The sequence below is a fragment of the Astatotilapia calliptera genome, chromosome 22 (assembly GCF_964374335.1).
Source record: "Astatotilapia calliptera chromosome 22, fAstCal68.1, whole genome shotgun sequence".
NCBI classification, from domain to species: Eukaryota; Metazoa; Chordata; class Actinopteri; order Cichliformes; family Cichlidae; genus Astatotilapia; species Astatotilapia calliptera.
In genome coordinates, this window is record NC_137442.1 from 31,237,767 (window position 1) to 31,257,500 (window position 19,734).

Here is a 19,734-nt window from a genome sequence, read left to right on the forward strand (position 1 = left end):
CCCTTCAAGTCTCTACTTAAGTCTGTCATTTCTCATGCATTCTGAATTTACACATTCATCTCAAATTGCTTTATAATGTAACTGAAAAAACTCTGATAGCACTCATAAACAACAGTGGGGAGGAAGAACTCCATTTTAACAGGAAAAGACCTCTAAGCAGAACCAGGCTCAGGGAGGGGCAGACATCTGCTTCCAGGTGCAGATGCCTCTAGTAGGTCAAGTTAAATCTATGTTGTCCTTTTTTTGGACTGGTAATTCCTTAATTGCATGATTTGTTAAACGATGTAATGATTAAATTATTCAAGTAGACTTGATGCACGCTGGATTTTGATTCCTTTAATTAGAGAAACAAATGAGCATTCAAAGCTTACAGTAATAGGTGGGATTAGAAATGGGGATGTCAGCTCCTGACAAAGCTCGATCCTTTGCCACTTTCAAGCCACAGATAACCACAAAGTAATCGAACTCTTCTAATCGTAAGAATGTTTAAAAGTGTTTAAATTTGACAGTCAGCTGGAAAATGTGACTTTTTGACTTTGCAGCATTCTGCTGTTCTGTGATCCAATCAACTCGGTGTTTCAAGTCAACCTGACATTATTTCCATATTTTCCTCAGTCACATTTGATTAAAAATAGGATGGTAACCACCGTGTGACTGGCAAAAAAATCAGTGTTTGTTCAGTGACCACATTGAATATTTTCACTTTCAGTGATCAGTTGCAAGTAGTTGCAGTGACCTGGCTGGTCACCCAGAGGCTAAGCGTGCCACACCCATAACCTCTGTGTGACCACTTTTGATCACAAGACAGTTGCGCAGTTTGTCTCCAAACACTTGCAGTGTGACTTGCAGTGACCGATTTGGAGTTTTGCTGTGCCGCCACCAACAGATTGCATGGAATTACCAACCTAATTCAGTTCAATAGCAAACTGAAGGCAGACTTATAATATATATCAGGGTTATATTATATAAAATATATATTATTGGAGATTTGTATCTATCGGAATTTCAAGAGCAGGACCACGCCTCCAAACACACTCCTTCCGGTTGTCATCTATATAGGTTCCCTCAGTTCTGCAAGCTGTTCATTCTCGTTTGCTTGCCCCACCCTCCCTCCTTGTTCTCAATTCTTTTATTTCTTCACTTCTATTTAGTAAATGGGGACCTGCCAGGCCCGGGAGCCGTCGCCAGTCCCCTTCGAGGTCTTCCCCAAACCACAGCTCAATTCATGTCCAAGCCATTCACCTTTACCTACTAAAATGCTGTCAAACCTAAAATGGGCCCAGCGAGTGAATATAAGACTGTGTGATTGCCATTTTATCACTGCCTTGGTGCACCAAAGTTGCTTTGAAGATGAGAACTCACTGGGGCAGGCTGCAGATGTGGTCCAGATTTTGGAAGCAACTATTTCAAAGTCAGCAGTTTATTAATCGCAATAACTTTGGTCATGCTGTGGTCTTCAACCGCTGTCTTCCCTAATGTAACTACAGCATTAATGTGGACATCTTTGCACTCTCTACTTCTGATGTAAGAAAAACATAAGTAACATTGAATCATTCAGACATATTTAAGATATGACAAAGATACACATTTTTTTAAGAGAGCACATCTCTTCAACTCTGTCCAGAAGGCTCCAAGTGTGTCACTAATTTACAGTTTTTTACAGCCGCTAGGACACATTTCACAATACTTAGGCCACTCTTGCAAAACTCTTCACACAATTCTCCTAACTGACCTTCAGCTTGGCAAAGCAGTTCATTTCACATTCAAAATGCACTACAACTACCAAAACACTTTATTCAGGTCTCAAATAAACTCATTCTTCCAGAACACTAGCAAAGGTTGACAGCCGACAAACACACTTTGTCACCCACAAAACAATGACCTAAAAAACACTAGCAACATGTAGCATTACACAGTGTTTTCTTGTGTAAAACAAGGACACATCTCTGTTTATAATTTCAATATATGTTACTGGAATGAATCAGACATCATGCAGAATTGGTTAATATTTGTTTATGTATTTTTATTTTTTTGCACTAAGTAATCCCAAAATACAAGAATTTGTATACACACCATCCACTGATACTCATACAATAGTAATGCTAATCTACTCGGTCTTCTCCATTTGGCCACAGGTTCTCATCCACATCACATCTTATGTCATCTAGGGCAATACACCTAGGAAAGAATCTTCTGGCATGCCAGAATTGAAGGAGTTGAAAAATTGAAGGAGTAACACCTGTGTAGATGTTCATCTACAATGAGAATCAGCTGTGACTGGTTAAACTGGATTTTTAGATTTAAAATATGTTTCAATAAAATATTGCTGTTGCATTTTGCTGTCTTTTTAAGTTTTGCATTGTGTTATTGTTTTGGCCATAAGTTTAACAGTTTTGAAAACAGTATGTAAGCACATGCAAAATGTCCTGTACTTACAAAGATTTTTGGCAGTTGTTGTGTCTGAGTGAGAAAATAATTCATGAAATTTGAGAGATGTAGTCATTGAATGCATTTTGTGCCAAAACAATGATAACTGATCCTCAGTTTAGCCCACATAGACTTCTGTTGTGCTCACTGTGTGAGGAGTTTTGCAAAAGTGACCTAAGTATTGAGAAATGTGTCCTAGCGTCTGTAAAAAACTGTAAAAGAAACCAAACACAACTGGACCAGTTTCTCTACTGGTTTCAGCTGTGCAGTCAAGCACACAAAGTGGTGGCACACTGCAAAGTATTACAAGACCGGTAGAGGAATTTGTGCACAAGGACTATACAGGTTTATACAGAGTTCGCGCCTGTGATATAAATTCACATCAACAGAACTTCACAAATTGACGTGTTTAGTCTTTTATTTTGAAAACTTTCTATATTCTTTATCATCTAGAACCCTTTTGCTCACACATTGAGATATTACATTTTATTGTGCAGAGAAGATGTCATTCTGGTCTTTTTTTGTTTAACTTCATTCATTCTATATAAAGATCAAACAGAATCTGAGTGTTTTTGCTTTCTGTTCTCTCTGCTGAGAAGGTGATTGGGTGCAGACTCCCATCTCTGCAGGACCTGTACACCTCCAGGACACTGGGGCGTGCAGCTCGGATCTCAGCTGACCCTTCTCACCCTGGACAAAGTCTGTTTGACCTGCTCCCCTCAGGCAGGAGGCTCCAGTCCATTCGCACCAGAACCTCTCGCCATAAGAACAGTTTCTTCCCCTGTGCTGTTGGACACATGAACAATAACCGTATGACTGTTGCCACCACTAACACATGACCCTACGCTGTGTTCACTTCATCATTCCATGTTTGGCACTGATCACCACCTGCACTCATCTTTCTACTTAGCACTTTTAATTCTTATTCTTATTTTTATTTTAATGTCTATTTTAGCGTAATTTATGACAGTATGTTTGCACTGAAGCACCGCAGCAATTTCCTAATGTTGTAAACCTGCTCAACATTTGGCAGTAAAACCCTTTCTGATTCTGATTACCAAAGTTTACAGCTCTTTCGATTTTATAGGACTAATCTGTATGCTGTAATGCTAGGACAAGAATACATACATAATTCATGTGTGAATCATGAGTCATTTATTAAGTAATGGTGATCACTTGTGTTCTAAAACAGAGGATAAGAAGAATGTAGAGGAAGAAGGCTGAGGAAAAATGGAAGGCCCCTTCAGCAAATGATAGCCTCAAGTCCTACACACCATCTGTGAGAGGAAAGATGCCTCAGGATTAAGTGTGTCTGTGCATTTTCTTGCATTTCTTTGAGTTTCTTTGTACCTTTGTCCTTCTCAGAACCCTTCCAGATTCACATGGCAGCGAACCCTTCCACGTGATGCTGAAAAACACAAAAAAGATAGATGAGCATTTAGTTCATAGGATAGGAGATGGCCCTGGGATATCATGAGTTTTAGTGTTAACAGTGTCATGCTGCTACAACTGAGAGATACGAGGAGCATTAAAGGACAGTGATGATTATGTGTAAATGTCACCGCTATCAGAAACACAGTGCAATTACATCTGTAATAGCATTTCAGCATAGTTGACAGGCAGTGCCGAGCAGCAGCTGAGTGTCCTCATTCAGTATTTGACTGTGATCCCATTTTCATGCGGGTCACAGTTGTAAAAAAAAACAAAAAAACCCCCAAAAGCACGTCTTTTCTACTACAAATACATTTGATTTTCAATGAGCTAGGATCTCAATTATGTTGTTTTTTCTTTCTCCACCTACTACTTTCCTTCAAGAGAAGGCCACACACAAAAAATGCAAGGGCTCTGCAGGAAAACAAACAAAAACAGTGTCTGTGCAGTGGTTTCTGCTGCCAAACCTACAGCCACAGAGCTCCTGCTGCAGCACAGCCTGTGGTCTGTGTTTGTGTGTGTGTGTGAAGGAAGGTTAGAGAAGTGACAGACGAGACAGATTCTGATTCTGGTAACTCTACATTTTTGCAGCAACCACTGGCCACTGTTAGTGAAGCTGACTGGGAAAAAAATGTCAAGAATTCTCCTCAAATACCAAAAGAAAAAAGGGATCACGTTGACATCTCAGGTCTAAGATCTACCTTCAGCTGATAGTTAGTGATGATTAGAATAATCAGTTGTAGCAGAGAAATCCAGAGAAAGTTGTGCAAGTTGAGAGGATATCACTCTAAATAAGAACAGCAAACATAAAGCTGTAGCAAGCAGCTAGGCTAGTCAGCTTTGGATAATTAGCACATGTTAAAAAAAACAAAGGGAAGCTAGCATGCCAGTAATACACCCGGTCAAAATCTGACTGCAGAAAGAGCTGTAACACAAACACATACAAAAAGAAAAGAGAGTTTATCTTTTTAATCAATTGGCTATCTCTCAGCTTTCCACTCTATGAAACAATGCAATTTTGTCCACACTGTGCATCTTCTCTGAAGTATTATCCAAGAGTTTCCTGGTATAACCTTGAATCTCAAATCGGAGTTCAAATAAAGTTCAACAATGCAAAAAGCAGTCCTAGATATTTGGTTCTTAAGAAAGGGAAGTCATGGGTGGAAACCCTGGGGCATGCTTTGCAGCAGTTTTGTTGCTTTTGGTCTTCACAAACATTCAAATGTCAGGGCAATAACATTCAAAGAAGGGGAAAAAAGAGACCAAAACAAGCTAGCAGCATAATTATCTATGCCAGTCAGATGATCTTTGAAAGTAACAAATATCCAGAGGGGAAAATAGTGGTGAAGCATGCCTTTCAATGGTGAACTTGACACGCATTTTGGCGATGAACAACTTCTCTTAGACATGTCTCAGCTTCTTAATTTGCCCCAGTGTTGAACAAATTTCTTAACCGACACACCTTAAGCCTAACAAACTGTTTGTCACATATAGAGATGTTGGATGAGTAAAGAATATGCTTCCATAAGGTGTGACTGGTGCTGTTTATATTTTTGTATCAGCTCTGAGAAGCATGTGGAAGTAAGTCAGCAATCTGCTTGTTTGTAACACTGATAAAAACCACAGGGCCAAAGCTATTTCTGTCTGCAAGTTCAAGGACCAGAGACAGAAAAACTATACAAAACAGCCAAAGTGCTTTAATTGTTAACACTGTGAATTTGTGGCAAAAATAGCAGATCTTCAAAACTGACAAGGACATAAAGTACAAACTAAAAAGTAAAAGTTTCATACCTTAAGCAAAATTAACCGAGGATTAGTCCCAATAATCGAGAAGTCCTGCAACGGATTTATGGCTCCCTGAGAATTGTGGTCATCATGAAATCAGTCTGCCTCTATGTTTCTAGTAAAAAGCTAAATTGTCATCACGTGACTGTGGAGGGTTTTTGGAATGCATTTTAGCAGATGCCACTAGCTAAATCCCTGCTAGTATATGATTGGTCAAAAGTACTGCAAGTGGACTACAAAGGGAAACAGGAAATGTTTTGTCCTTTGCCTACAGATTCTGTGGATTCACATGCAAAGCGAGAGAGTGTATATCCAGAGAAGAACTATGATGAGCTTTGCAAGCTAGCTGGAAGCTCAGTAGTTAGCAGTCAGCACAAGCAACCCGTTCTCACTCCCAAAGCGTAACATTTTACGCTAGGTGACAAATCGTCACCATATTACGTTTTCGGCTACCCACCACGTTCCTAAATGACGACCTCGGAAAAAAGAGGACATATGAGAACCGTCTGGACTGAATCTACACATGTTCGCTCTTTTTCTTCAAATCGCTTAGAAACACGCTATTTAACATCATTAAAGTCCTGGTTAAGGTCAGGAATAAGGTTATGGTCAGGGCTAGGGATAAGGTTAGGTTTAGGGCTGGAATACAGGGCTGGAATGTCTATTACTGCGGGAGCGTCATTGCACTGGATTCCAGCCATAAGAACGCCGAAGGTCTCCTTTCGCGTTCCTCAGGAACGCCGTGGGACGTGACAAAACGTCGACATGTTACGCCTCGGGAGTGAGAACGCTCTGGCACAAGAGGTCATGAGTGTTCTCCCCATGATCGTGGGAGCATATCGCTAAATGCCTTCTGATCATTGGGCTTACTGACTTGGTAATATTTAGACTCAGCTGCAGTTTGATTAGACACTTGAAAAACAGCATTAAAACAAAACTACAATCTTTAAACAGAGCGATTTGATGCCTAAGCCAAATGGGCAAATGAGTCTGAAGATGCAAGCCCCAATCCCAGGGCATTTACAGAATCTTTTGAATATTTCTGATTACAAAGATAGATAAATATGTAAAAACAGTTTAGAAAATTAACATAGAAAATATGATCTTCAGGCTCAGCCCTCTGCCTCGATACAAATGCATTACTTGTGGCACTGGATCATTAAATTGCTTCCTATTGAATAACCCTTTAAGAAGTTTTACATTTATATCGAAAAATAGAATAAAAGATGGAATGACTATTAAAGTTTATTCACAGTGAATTTGTCACAGCAATGGTTTTATTGTAAATGTTAGTGAGATTTAAAAAGAAAACGTTTTAGCTCTTTTCACACCTTTACAGATTTACCTTGACTTGTTTTCAGCAAAGGACTTTTAGTTTTTGATTCCCAGTGTATGCCTCCACCACCAACAGCTCTTAATTCATCTTCCTTTTCCATTTCAGTGGAAAAAGCACAAATGCACTCAACCGAATGCTTCTTTTGCACAGCGCTGACTCAAGGCCTGCGACACTCATAGCTTCTATTCAAACTGTACATCAATCAGCAGGATTCAGTGGCTAGGTAAAAGGCAGAGGAGTGGAGACCTGAGAGCTCTCGTTGGACTTCAATGCCACAATGGTAAAACTGGGTCACTGGGAAAGAGTGCACAGCTATGGAAACCCCACTGTCTCCGTGGTAACCACAGTGTTGACACAGCTATTACCTCCTCATCTCAGCAAATACACCATTACAGGAAAGCGGCATGTTGCACTGTATGCAGGATGGATCATAAAATAATCTCATAGCATGGCTAATTCACCATTACATTCACCCCTCAGTATTTAGTCTTTCTCCCTGCTACCGGTATCGGTGAGGAACCGTGAATCATTTTAACATGTAGCAGGAATTTATATTTAATACAGTTCTGTGAAGTGAATTGTGAAGTAAACTTTGATGTGATAAGTCACATACAGGTCCGTACTTCTGTTCTGAACATTGTAAATTTAATCTTCAAAGAAGCAGATTTGTGGCCAGATACTGTTTCCAAAATTGCTGTTGAAGTGACTCTGAACGAGATGCTTTTATTGAGTGATTAAGAAGTCAGACAACTATCTGAAAACAATCTGAAGGTTATACTGGAGGAGGCTTGTCCATCCATCTTTCAAGTTGTTCATCTATTTTCTTTTGCTTATGTGAAGTCATGTGTTTTTGTCAGCAGGCTATGCAGAATATTCCAGATTTCCAGTATTGTTTTGGAAATCTGCCATGAGGTTAGAATAGATCAGGTCTCTCAGATCTCTCCTGGATCTAACATTTGGTCTCTTCCCAGTAGAGTGCACCTAAAAAGGTCTCTCCACATGTCCATGCTCTTTATCCCATCTCTCAGGCTGAATCCATCCTTCATGAACGAAACAATCTTCAGCTGCTTTTTTCAGTCACTAACAAGACCTGCTGACTTTATAGGTGAGGTTTGGGACATAGACTAATGTATTGCACCTACATTTCTGTGGATGGTGTCCCAATCCCAATCCCAATCCCAATTCAGGAGACTTCAGTGGAATTCCTCAATTTGTAAAGAAAATAACCAAAAACAAGATATTTTAGGGTTGCTTTCATACTTGAACTCTCTGCTGTACTCAACTCTAAATCTCTTTAATGTGAACGTTCAGTGCAATATTCTTGGGTCTGTTTGGAATAGTGTATAAATCAGAGGTGTGGACTCGAGTCACATGACTTGGACTCGAGTCAGACTCGAGTCATTAATTTTATGACTTTAGACTTGACTTGAAAAAATGTTCTAAGACTTGTGACTTGACTTGGACTTTTACACCAATGACTTGGGACTTGAATTGGACTTGAACCGGTTTACTTGAAAAGACTTGATATTTTACCCCAAATATAAAATTTAACATGCATATTATATAGAGATTGAAAATGTGACGTCATTCACGGGTAGAACCGCAAAGGATTCTGGGAACTCGTGGCAAGCGGTACTAGCGCACGCAGGCTTTCAATTAAAATCAGTTATACAGCGATAAAAAGAAACACAAAAATGTCAAGAAGCTGTTGTATTATTAACTGCAATAGCCGGTCGCATGACAGCCACGGGAAGCCGACGGGTAAAGAGATCGGTTGTTATCGGATTACGTCGCTGAAGAGAAATTGTTCGAGCCATGTTTCCGAAGTAACAAAGAGGCGACTGGATTGCAGCCATTCAAAGACCAAATATAACGTCCCAGAACACTCCAGCTCACAGGTTAGTCTGCTCCAAGCAGTTCCACAAAGGTCAGTCTGCTGTTGTAGTTAATACGTCATTTTTCTTAACATATATAGGTTACAAGCAAGTCTGGCGCTGAACAGAAATTGTCGCGCTATGCTCCTTTGTTTATTGTGCATAAATAGTGAATTGTCCTGACACAATATTGCGTTTCGCTTCTGTTATTATGGTACATTGACAAAAACATATACTTTTATTCACAGGATAAAACAGTTGTTTTGTATCACTAATTGCCCAGTACGATTACAGCATACAGCATTATTGTCACTGCTACATTTCTGTGATGCTACCAGAAATTATTTCCACTGCTAATTAATTACCATTGAGCTCAAAGGTCCTATTAATAAACGGTTAACGAATGTGTATTTATGACGACGATTTGTGAGACTGGTAAACTTATGATACGTACGATGGTCTTTACTTTCTACACGGTGCATTTCAAGGTCCTGCACCCATCCGTCGGTAAACTGTACCTGGGCTTGTTGCAGTGACCGGAAGTTACTAAACTTCATGAGTGTATGCACTCACTCCAAGAAGCGTATAATTATAAATATGCATATAAATATGCTACGATGAGATAGCTGACTTCATCTAACTAGCAAATGTTTTCCAGGCTACGTTGGTGATGCAGTTTTTTTTTTAAATGATATTTTTTAAAAAATATCATTTATTTATGTATGATATTTTTGTCATGCGATTTTAAAGCCAGTCCTACAACCGCATCCAAGAATAACATGCAGCTTATCTCAGAACTGTCGGTGAAAATTATTCTTGGAGCTAGGTTTAATTGAGCTGCATTTTAAAGAGGTGCAATTTCACAATTTGTGTATATTTTCTAAGTTCACTATTTTGTCATGTGTTGAGAAAAACACAGATTTAAAAATTACATGGTCTAATATTTACATTTAGCATAAAACTGCAACATGCTTTTTTTCGTTTTTTTTTTTAAAGACTCGAAAGGACTTGAAATTCAAAATTTCAGACTTGTGACTTTACTTGGACTTTTACACCAGTGACTTGAGACTCGACTCTGACTTGCCTGACATTACTTGAGACTTGACTTGAGACTTGAGGATAAAGACTTGAGACTTACTTGAGACTTGCAAAACAATGACTTGGTCCCACCTCTGGTATAAATAAAAGTCAGCTAACTTGAGTCCAGTATCCCTTCACGTCTGCTTCTTTAGATTGTCTCCCCAAAAATCTGTGGATGCACATGGATGTTGCCATTCACATAGACCTCTTCAAGCCATTCTCATTAATGGGTATGAAAGCTGCTGGTGTGTCTCAGTTATACACAATTTGCCTTTTGGCAGTGATGAACACAAAAACCAATGTCGAACACTGTCGGGAGCATGGCTGGTTAACAGGTAGTGATCTAACGCTGAGTGTATGGATATGCTGGCCCATCAGAACCATACAAACAATAGCACATAGTAGCTCACACACAGCACACAAACTGACATGAAAAACAGAGAATTGAGTGGACACTTTTGACACTGCCAGGCAAAATCTTCGTTTTGTTAAAATCTTTATCTTGGATGGAGTTTTTCAGCAAATACCTGATGGCCTTTATGTGTAAATGGTAAGTGGCCTGCATTTGTATAGCGCTTTTCTAGTCCTTAAGGACCCCAAAGCGCTTCACACTACATTCAGTCATTCACCCATTCACACACACATTCACACACTGGCGATGGCAAGCTACATTGTAGCCACAGCTGCCCTGGGGCGCACTGACAGAGGCGAGGCTGCCGGACACTGGCGCCACCGGGCCCTCTGACCACCACCAGTAGGCAAACATGGGGTTAGTATCTTGCCCAAGGATATTTGGCATGCAGCCAGGAGGCAGCCTGGGATCGAACCACTGACCTTCAGATTAGTGGCTGACCTGCTCTGCCACCTGAGCTACAGCCACCATGTGTGGAAGAAAGGCGCCAAAGCACATAGAAAAAAATCTTTTTACCATAATACCTGTGCATGTGTGGACAGGGCCTCAATGCAAAAGGTGCATTTCAACCTAAAGTATAATCTTTTCCTTGCTATAAGCCTTATCGAATAGTTTCATTGTTGTTGGGGTATCTCCAGCATTGTACACATTAATCATATGTAATATAAAGTACCGAAAAATTCAGAATATATGAACCTCTTTTGCATCAAAAATGCCCATTCTTATTATTAGGGTTTAGTCTGGCTGATAATAAAACAAATCTAAATATATAAAAGCTTCATATGGTTTGCGAAGCTTCAAGAAGACTTTGTTTTACTGTATCTGCAGTATCTTTCACTGTTTGTGATATACATCGCTCAGACTGCAGGAACGATTCACATATAGTGTGTATATCATTTGACTGATGTCCATCAGGCTCTGGCTCTGGTTCCCACATAAACACATCCTTGTATGCAACCATGCACACAAGTATAGGCACACGTACACACTCAGGATTATAATCAAATTTTTCCCTTCATTAGTGGGAGAAGGGTTTGTGACATGGACAACTTTGTCACACTGTGATGTTCACCTCCTGATCTCTGACTAAGCAACAGAGCGTGTATGCACGCGCTTGTGTGTGTATGTGTAATATGCAGGTCACTGGCTACAGAAGAGGGTGAATTTGGCTGGACTTGATTGAAACTGGCGGTTAATTCCAGGGCTTCCCACTGAGATTAGAAGAGAGATAGTGACAGAGAGGCAAAGACAGCGCAAGAGAGGAAGGAGGGGGTAGAGGTTAGAGCAGACGAGAGGGGAGGAAATGAATTGGCAATAGCTTGTCTGTCTCTATCCCTCTAAGTGTAGAGTGTGTGAGTGTGCAATGATGTATGAATGAGCGAGACGAAAAGGGAAGAGCACAAAAACGAACAAGAAATAAAATCTCACATCGTATGCCAACCAGTTAGTTTTAAAAACTGAAAACTGTATTTGTATTATTTATACTCAATAACAGATGATGTATGCTTTGCAGTGAGGACACTGTTCCAGGGGAAAGTTGTTTAAGGTTTCCACATCTCAGAAAACCTGGAGCTTTTTTCTACTGTACAAAGTCCTGGATAGAGAGAGAAGTAGAATGATGGCCTGACAACCGAATGAATAAATCCATTCAGTTCAGTTTTATTTATGTAAACAACAACAGTCACTTTGAGCTGCTTTATATTGGAAGGTAAACCCCAAGAATAATACAGAGATAATTAGACGACACCCTATAAGTAAGCACTTGGCACAGTGAGAAGGAAACATTGCCTTTTAACAGGAAGAAACCTCTGGGTCAGCCAGGCTGAGGGAGGGGCAGCCATAAGAATTATGAAGGACCAGATGAACCTCTAATGTCAGAAAGACAGTACATAGAGCTGAAATATCCTGAATACTGTGCAAAACTGAGGGGGGTAATACACAAAAAGCCACTTCAGGTCGACTCCAGAAGCAAGATGAGCCGTGATATCACCTTTGTGGATTAACTGTCACCATCTTTCCAGAATTGACTGTTTTTGATCAAGAAGTTGGCGTCCAGAGTTATCTCCTAATTCTGTTTAGCTGTTGAGGTCGACACAGGTGACACAGATTCCTTGGGGGTTGTGTCAGGAACGACACCCTGCTTGGGAAAAAAAATCACCCATATGTGAAGCTGCCTGTTTTTGTGGCACCTTGCGAAGAAGTGAGCAGCAGAATGAAGCCATACATTAAAACAAACAACAAAAAACAAGAGTTTGTTGTGAGTTCATAAACCAATGGCGCTGTGATCATGTTCATCTTTCATCTACAGCCTAAGCATAGATAGGCTGTAAAAAGAAACATAGCTCTATTTCTTTTTATTTAAATGGCACACAAAACATTCAGTTGGCTGGTTTGTCTCAGGGTAACAAACACTCATGAAATATGGCGGTACCTATATTGCAGGTAACTATGGCAACAATAAACAGCAAACCTCACATTGGTTTATCAGTTAAATTTGTCTGCATAAGATGACTCTGGTCAAAAAACTTTCACCTTTTTCTATATGATCTCACCAGATACTGATGAGTTATCTTGTGCATGATGTCACTGCACGGAGGATGACGGGAGAAAAGGATAAAGATGAACAGAAAATACCAATGTGCCATATTCACATGTTCCCAGTGTGTTACTTTCTTTAAATCTGTGTCTTTATGCAGCTGAGTATCTCAGCTCCGGCCTCCTTACAGCTGTTACCGGCTCCTGGTGGTACAAAGGGTTTTGGGGGGAAGTGAAGGGACGTAAAAAGGAAACTAAATAAAGTAAGTTGACTGGAAAGAGGAGGAGAGGTGTCAGGAGGAACGAAGCTCCTGCGTCGCCCTGCCAAAATCCATGTGCGTGTGCAATTGTACGCGCGTGTATGTGAACGTGCATTGTCCATTTATTCTCAACTAATATCCCCAGTGCAGACTCGATCAATATGGCCTATTATCTCCCTGAGGACAATGCATCGAGTGTATGGGTGCCATCGCTCTGTGTGTGTGTGTGAGAGAGAGAGAGAGAGAGAGAGAGAGAGAGGGCATGTAATTGTGTGTATATATAGACATGATTTGCATATTTTAAAGTAAACAAATGCAAATAATCCTCCTATGGTAGCATCACTGCAGTGATGGGAGTTCCCTTATTTTCAGCAGAATCGGGATTAGCTTCACATGTTTGGAAAATGTTGGAGAAATATCGCAGCAGCTGCAGCGTAAAGTGTAGAGGTGGGGGCAGTCGTTGGCAAAGAAACGCCAAACATTAAGGCTTTTTAGAGTAAGCATAAATTTTGAATGATATCAGTAAGGGCATATCACACAAAACCATAAAAGCAAATTAATTACACAATCAGATTATGACATCTTTTTGCATGCCCCATGTCATGTCTGCATGGGTTGGCTTGCGTTTGCTGAGACTTCCCGTCATCCTCCCCGATCCACGATGTGAAAAATTCATGCATCTTCCAAGCAAAGAGCTGGGAATGATTAAACATTCAGATTCCCAGCTCTGAAAATGGAAGCTGAAGTGGTCTCTGTTACCGTGAGTATGTGCAGGCTCGGTCCTAAGAGGTCAAACTCAATGCTAAACTACCTATTTCTCCTTTCACATGTGACAGAGACGCATGTATTTTCTTTTCCACACGCAAACGATGCTCACTGCGAAAAAGCATGTGTGCATGCAGAATGAAGAAACAGAAAGACAGTGCGGGAAATAGTTTGTGGAAAAAAGGGAAGACAGGGAGCTGGAAGGATGGAGAGCGAGTTAAAAAGAGAGAGGAGGGAGCTGATTTGAATTTTCCAAGTCTCGCTGATAAAGAATGAAGTGGACAGGGAGAAGGAAAAATGGCTCTCAGTTCATACTTCAAATACCTTCTTTGCAGCTGATCCATAGATGAGACAGGCACGACATTTAAAACTTAACATCTCTCCCAGCATGCACACACAGCATGCAGATTTAGTTTGGATTTATTCCATTGAATGGAAGGAACACAAAACTTATTTTTAGACTATAAGTTATCAAGTTAAACAAGTTGAAACACATATACTTGTAACTTGATTTGAACTTTATTTAAGTTGAGCAAAATGATACAGATTTTTACCTTTAGAATTGGGTTAGATTCACATTATGAGCGCATATAGGTGGTTTGGCATGTTCTAGTGTTTAATATTTTTAATTCCAAGATCACTTCAGAGGTGTTTGGCAGCAAATGTGATCACAGAAAAAAGCACAAATTACATGCTTCTGTCTTTCTAATTCTAGTTTAACTTAGCATTTCATGACCAGAGAGTTAAAAACTGTCTAAATCCTTTCATCTGTAATAAAATGATCAGTGTTGCTGCTCTGCCAGGTGTAACAATGAAGTTTACCACCAAGGCATCCATGAAACAGAATTTATTAAATTTAACGGAGTTAGGTCGCTAGCAGGGAGTTAGGTCGCTAGTTTTCATCTAAATATAATATACCGTGTTCTGACTGAGAGATTTCTGAGACAAATTAAGACGTACAGCTCAACTATTGAGCTATTTGTTTTGTGCATTTTATGTTCAATATAGGTATTTGTTGTGCCTGAAAATGAACAAATAAATGAATGAAAAAATGAATGAATGAATTTCCAACATAAATGAAGACAGGAAAGTAATCAGCGGTGACTTTTGTAGTGTTACTGAAGTTTGGCTAGCTGGTCTATAACAATGTGCTACGTGATCGCTAGCGACACAGCTATGCTAGCATAATATAAACAGTGAAGCTGGACGATGAACACTAACATTTTTCCACTCGATAAAATAACTTTTATCGAGGGTTTCCGAAGGTTCGGGACAAATGCAATCGCATGGCAGGATGCTATAAACAGACCGAACTTCAGTCGGGAGAACAACTGAGATAATACATCCACAATACGAGGTTAGTCGTTAATATACTGATGCATGGGCTGAGCTGTGGTTACATCGGAAGGTTTTAAAAACTGAGCTTTAAAATGATTAGCGGTAATAAAAACTGAGAGAGGCCGACAGTGATCACTGACTGTTTCTACGGGCTTGTTGAGATTAAATAGAACAAGATACAAAGCATTAAAACATGTTAAAAACACAACAGCCTTATTAAACGCAGAGTAGTTTGGGCCCGGAAGCCCGATTCATCACGTCATCACTTAAAGACTGGATTGTTGCAGTGCCGTATACTTCTTTGCTACCAGTTTCACCTAGCAACAGTAAGCAACCTCCTACAACTACTTGCTAACTGATCCTGGAATACCCATTTTTCTCTAGTAACTAGTGGTTACTAGGGGGTCACTAGTGTCTCGCGGTGTTTTACTGTGGCTTTTGCGATTATTTACAGCAACTTCCAGCTGCTTACAACCACGTGAGTATTCTTGGCTTTCTGACTGTATTCTCTGCAGGCATAGACTTTCTCTGTAGCCTTTTCTACCTCTCATTAATAAATCTGTAATATAATACTAATCATTAATAATCACTACTTTCTAAACCGCTTGTTGCCTAATGATACTGTTACATAGAAATGAAATACTGCAACACTGTTCATGTAAAAACATTGCTTTTTTCTGTCTTATAAATGGGTGTTACTATTACATTAAAAAATGTCAATACTGGCATTTTTTTTTATCAGCCTGACTCAGTGAGACACAGGCTGACTAAGAGAAAAGCAAAGCCTATGTACTTGTGGGATTTCATTTGACATGAGAGAATAAGGTAATCTATTAGTGGCCTGGTGCCATTTATCGGCACAGTATTAAATCCTGACGTCACATGAGCTGCAGAATGGTCTCAGATTACTGGGAATTAAGATTAACCATCAGGGTTTAATCTCATAGGCTACAGGTATAAGACGGTGAATAAACATGTGCCCTGATATGTGGCTGGGTGACATCTTAACGGGATGATTTCACACATAAAGACACAATGAATTCAATGGATGTGACTTCACCCATATAGCACAGAGAGTTCACACATGCAGCGACAGCACAGAGAGGAAAACACACCCAGATTACAATGAATGCTTATAGACAAAACTTGCACAACTTGCATGCTGTCATGCATGAGATTTTATAATGTTTACTTGTCTTAAGATTTGTAATTAGAATTTGAATGCAAACGGCAATATGAATATGAAACTGTGCTTTTTACCATTAACTTTACCAAGTTGCTGCTCTTTAAACTGAAAGTTTAAAAGAGCCTTCTTCATCAGCGTAAGCTACCAGTCTATTATCTCTGTGCTTGGAATTCATAATTCCTTTTAATCTGCTTGCACAGGCCAGAAACAGATCCAGTATTTCAGAGCCTTTTGTCAGCTTTAGGATCCTGTCAGACGTATAATCTCCGTCTCTCGTGCTATCTTGCCAACTCTCCTGTATCCAGGAACATTGATGTTGTGACAACAAGCCTGACCCTAATATTTTAACACTGAAATTTGCTCATGCTATTAATTTGTATCCTTTAAAAAAAAAACAGTAACAAACATGTTTTCAACATATGAACCCCTGGATAAGATTTACATATACATACGAATAGAAAAATCAGAGCTGACTTCACACAGCCATGAAAATATTAATGGTTACTATAGTTTTAAAAGAGAAACTTTCCCATGATCCAATGCAACATGCTTTGAAAAGTAAAATGCTGAATGATGATGTATGCCTGTTGCTTTATTTTATTGTTACTTGTTTTTAATCCAAAAGCAATGCAGAAGTCTGGCGTTTTCTACTATTTTAACTAACCAGAATATTGCTGCAATATGGCAGTGTAACAGTCACATCACACAATCTGTTCGTGTGATGTAATTTTTAAATGCAGACAGATTGCCAACACATTGCAATCAATCTGCATCAGTCTGAGCTGATGAGCGACGCATATCTTTGCAGTAGGGGACCTGACTCAGATGGTGATTCTGGTTATATTCCTATATAAAAGCAAGGTTGTTCATTTGTACTGACACTGCCATCCTGCAGCCACTGCGTGACTATTTGAAGTCAGTGCGCATGCGCCAACCAGCGTGCAGCCTGTTACAGTTAAATATTTCCCCCAGGGATCAATAAAGTATTCTGATTCTGATTTGAGGAGGAATTTCTAAAGTTGTGAGGATCTAGCTCAACTTAATAGAAGGCGTTAAAGTAAAGAGTAAATAGCAGTGGTGTGTAATACTGCAAATGTTGGTATCGATAAAGGGCCACTACACGATACCAATACAGACACTTTTAACCTATAAAGCCAGCTTATACATGGGAGAGCAGTGCATCATGATTTATGAGATGACTTATCATTAATTAATTAATGAATTTACAAATTCTGAACACATTTTAATCAATAAATCACTGTGATTTTTACTTTCCATAATAATTAAAACAAATCAGCCTTTGTTTGTTTTGGAGACCTGGAATGTAAATGTGTCTGTCTCCAAAGCATCCTGGGTCAGTTTCTCTTGTTTAAATGAGCTATAAATAATATAGATGTGGCAGTCAACACAAGAAGGTTCAGACATTTTTCATAGTGCATGTTTTTCCGTTTAAGAAAAATTGTTTAACCTGATTCAGTGTGTTACATTCTGAGCTTAGTGAACAGAAACAAAGTATTCATCTTATTGCACTAGTACCAACACCAGTACCAGTGTTGGTATCAGTACTGTCAATATTTGGATCCCCCCCAACCTCTAGTAAATGGACCGCTACTTATATAGTGCTTTCCTACTCTGAGCACTCAACGTGCTTTTTACTAAAAGCCCGAGTCATTCACACACATATAGTTACCCTAATGCAAATTTTTGTATATGTATATAGCAATAGATTTGCAATTTTTTCTTATTTATCCAAATTAATTGCATTTTATCTCAATCGGATTGCATGTAATTGCCTACTTACCCCTTTTAATCACGAACCTACTGTCATTTTATCACCATCTGGACACTGAAGTGGCTTTAACGATGGAAGCTAACTGCAAGTGATCACAAACCTGCTCCCCGTATTCGAAGCAACCATTTTGAAGGCAACAAGACAATAAGGTGCTTGTACAAAGTCACAATAATTGTGGTTGAGTTGAAGCGATTCTCAATTACTTTCTCAAAGTGATTTACCCATTCTAATGGATATGGCAACAGTAACGTTAGTGCAGCATTGTTGAATAATAGATTCATAACACCTGGAGATATCAGTGCTGACAGATAGCCTACATAAAATTTTGATATCATTCTAAACAAACAATAAAACCAAACATTGGATTTGATTTTCGCTGACTTTAAGATTAGACTTGGGTAAGTCTTACAATTACAATCAATATTTTCTTTGTCCTTCACAGTTTATATGTTTAATAATCAAATATTATCACACCATGAGCAATTATTGACTCACCGAATAACTGAAAACATGAGACAAGAAAGATGTTCTGAAATATGCACAACTGCTTTTGAAACACCAAAAATATAATTGCTGAGTGTTTTTGCAGATTTTACTGGTGCCAGGTTTCCAGGAAAAAAGGCTTTAAAAATAACACTAGTTCCTTGTTCTGTCAGCCAAGTGTGTTTTTAAACCTCTATAAAACTTCAAGTTCAAACAACAAATGAACCTCATTGAGATCTGCAATGAGATTAAAGAAAAAAGAGATGAAAAAAAAAGAATGTCGATATCAGATTGAATCTGATTTATCCCCCCGTTCCAAAAACCAGATAAGAAATGTCACATCAGCTGAATTTTATGTTTTCATAGACCAACCTGTAAATCGCTCAGTAATGAAACTGTTGCTGTTCTATGAAAGCAATCCTTTGAAAGTGCCATAACCCTCCCCATAGCATTCTCGTGAATCAACTATGTCCCACAAATCCTGCATGTACAATATAGACTCTGAGCACCCTCCCTGTTCCCCCCGTGTCCGTGCTGATAAAGAAGTGACCAGCGACTGAACAGGGGGGTGAATTGACCACTGTGGCATACAGACAGAGCTGCATTGTTTGCAGCTGATCATAACAATAGGACCTCTGTCAGAAGAGATCATCTGTTTTCCTGGCTAGTTGACCTGCTAATAGGGCTACTTATGCGTGGTGAATGGGCTGGAGCCAAGTCGCAAACAAACGAGGAAGAAACCCACAAACGGACAAACAAGCAGGCTGGAGTGGGCATGTGTTTCAGCACCATATGTGTGTGTGCATGCCGCTAAAGACGGTTTTAAACCTAAAAAGTCTACATGTGCAAGTACACTTGGATGTGCAAGGAGATACAAGATCATAGAGAAAGAGAATGAGGATTAAAGGCTTTACATCCACCTTCTAACTGTCTACTGATGAGGAGAGGTGTGAGAGGAAAGACAAAGACGGTAAAGAGAAATAGACAGAGAGAGAAAGAGAGAGGAAAGATGGAAAGAGAATAAGCACAC

At 39.5% G+C, this 19,734-nt stretch overlaps 1 long non-coding RNA gene across 2 annotated transcripts in view; it reads right to left on the minus strand.

Annotated features, from left to right (window-relative positions):
- Positions 1-2,663: 2,663 nt before the first annotated feature.
- LOC113015034 (uncharacterized) overlaps positions 2,664-19,734 on the minus strand; it is a 53,511-nt gene continuing 36,440 nt past the window's right edge. Inside the window, exons 4-5 of one of the 2 annotated variants that reach the window (XR_013904523.1) lie at positions 3,778-3,835; positions 2,664-3,213 (exon numbers count right to left, since the gene is read on the minus strand). This is a non-coding gene — a long non-coding RNA (uncharacterized LOC113015034). Of the gene's footprint in view, positions 3,214-3,551; positions 3,705-3,777; positions 3,836-19,734 lie in introns of those variants that run through there. The other variant, XR_013904522.1, reaches the window with a different exon arrangement.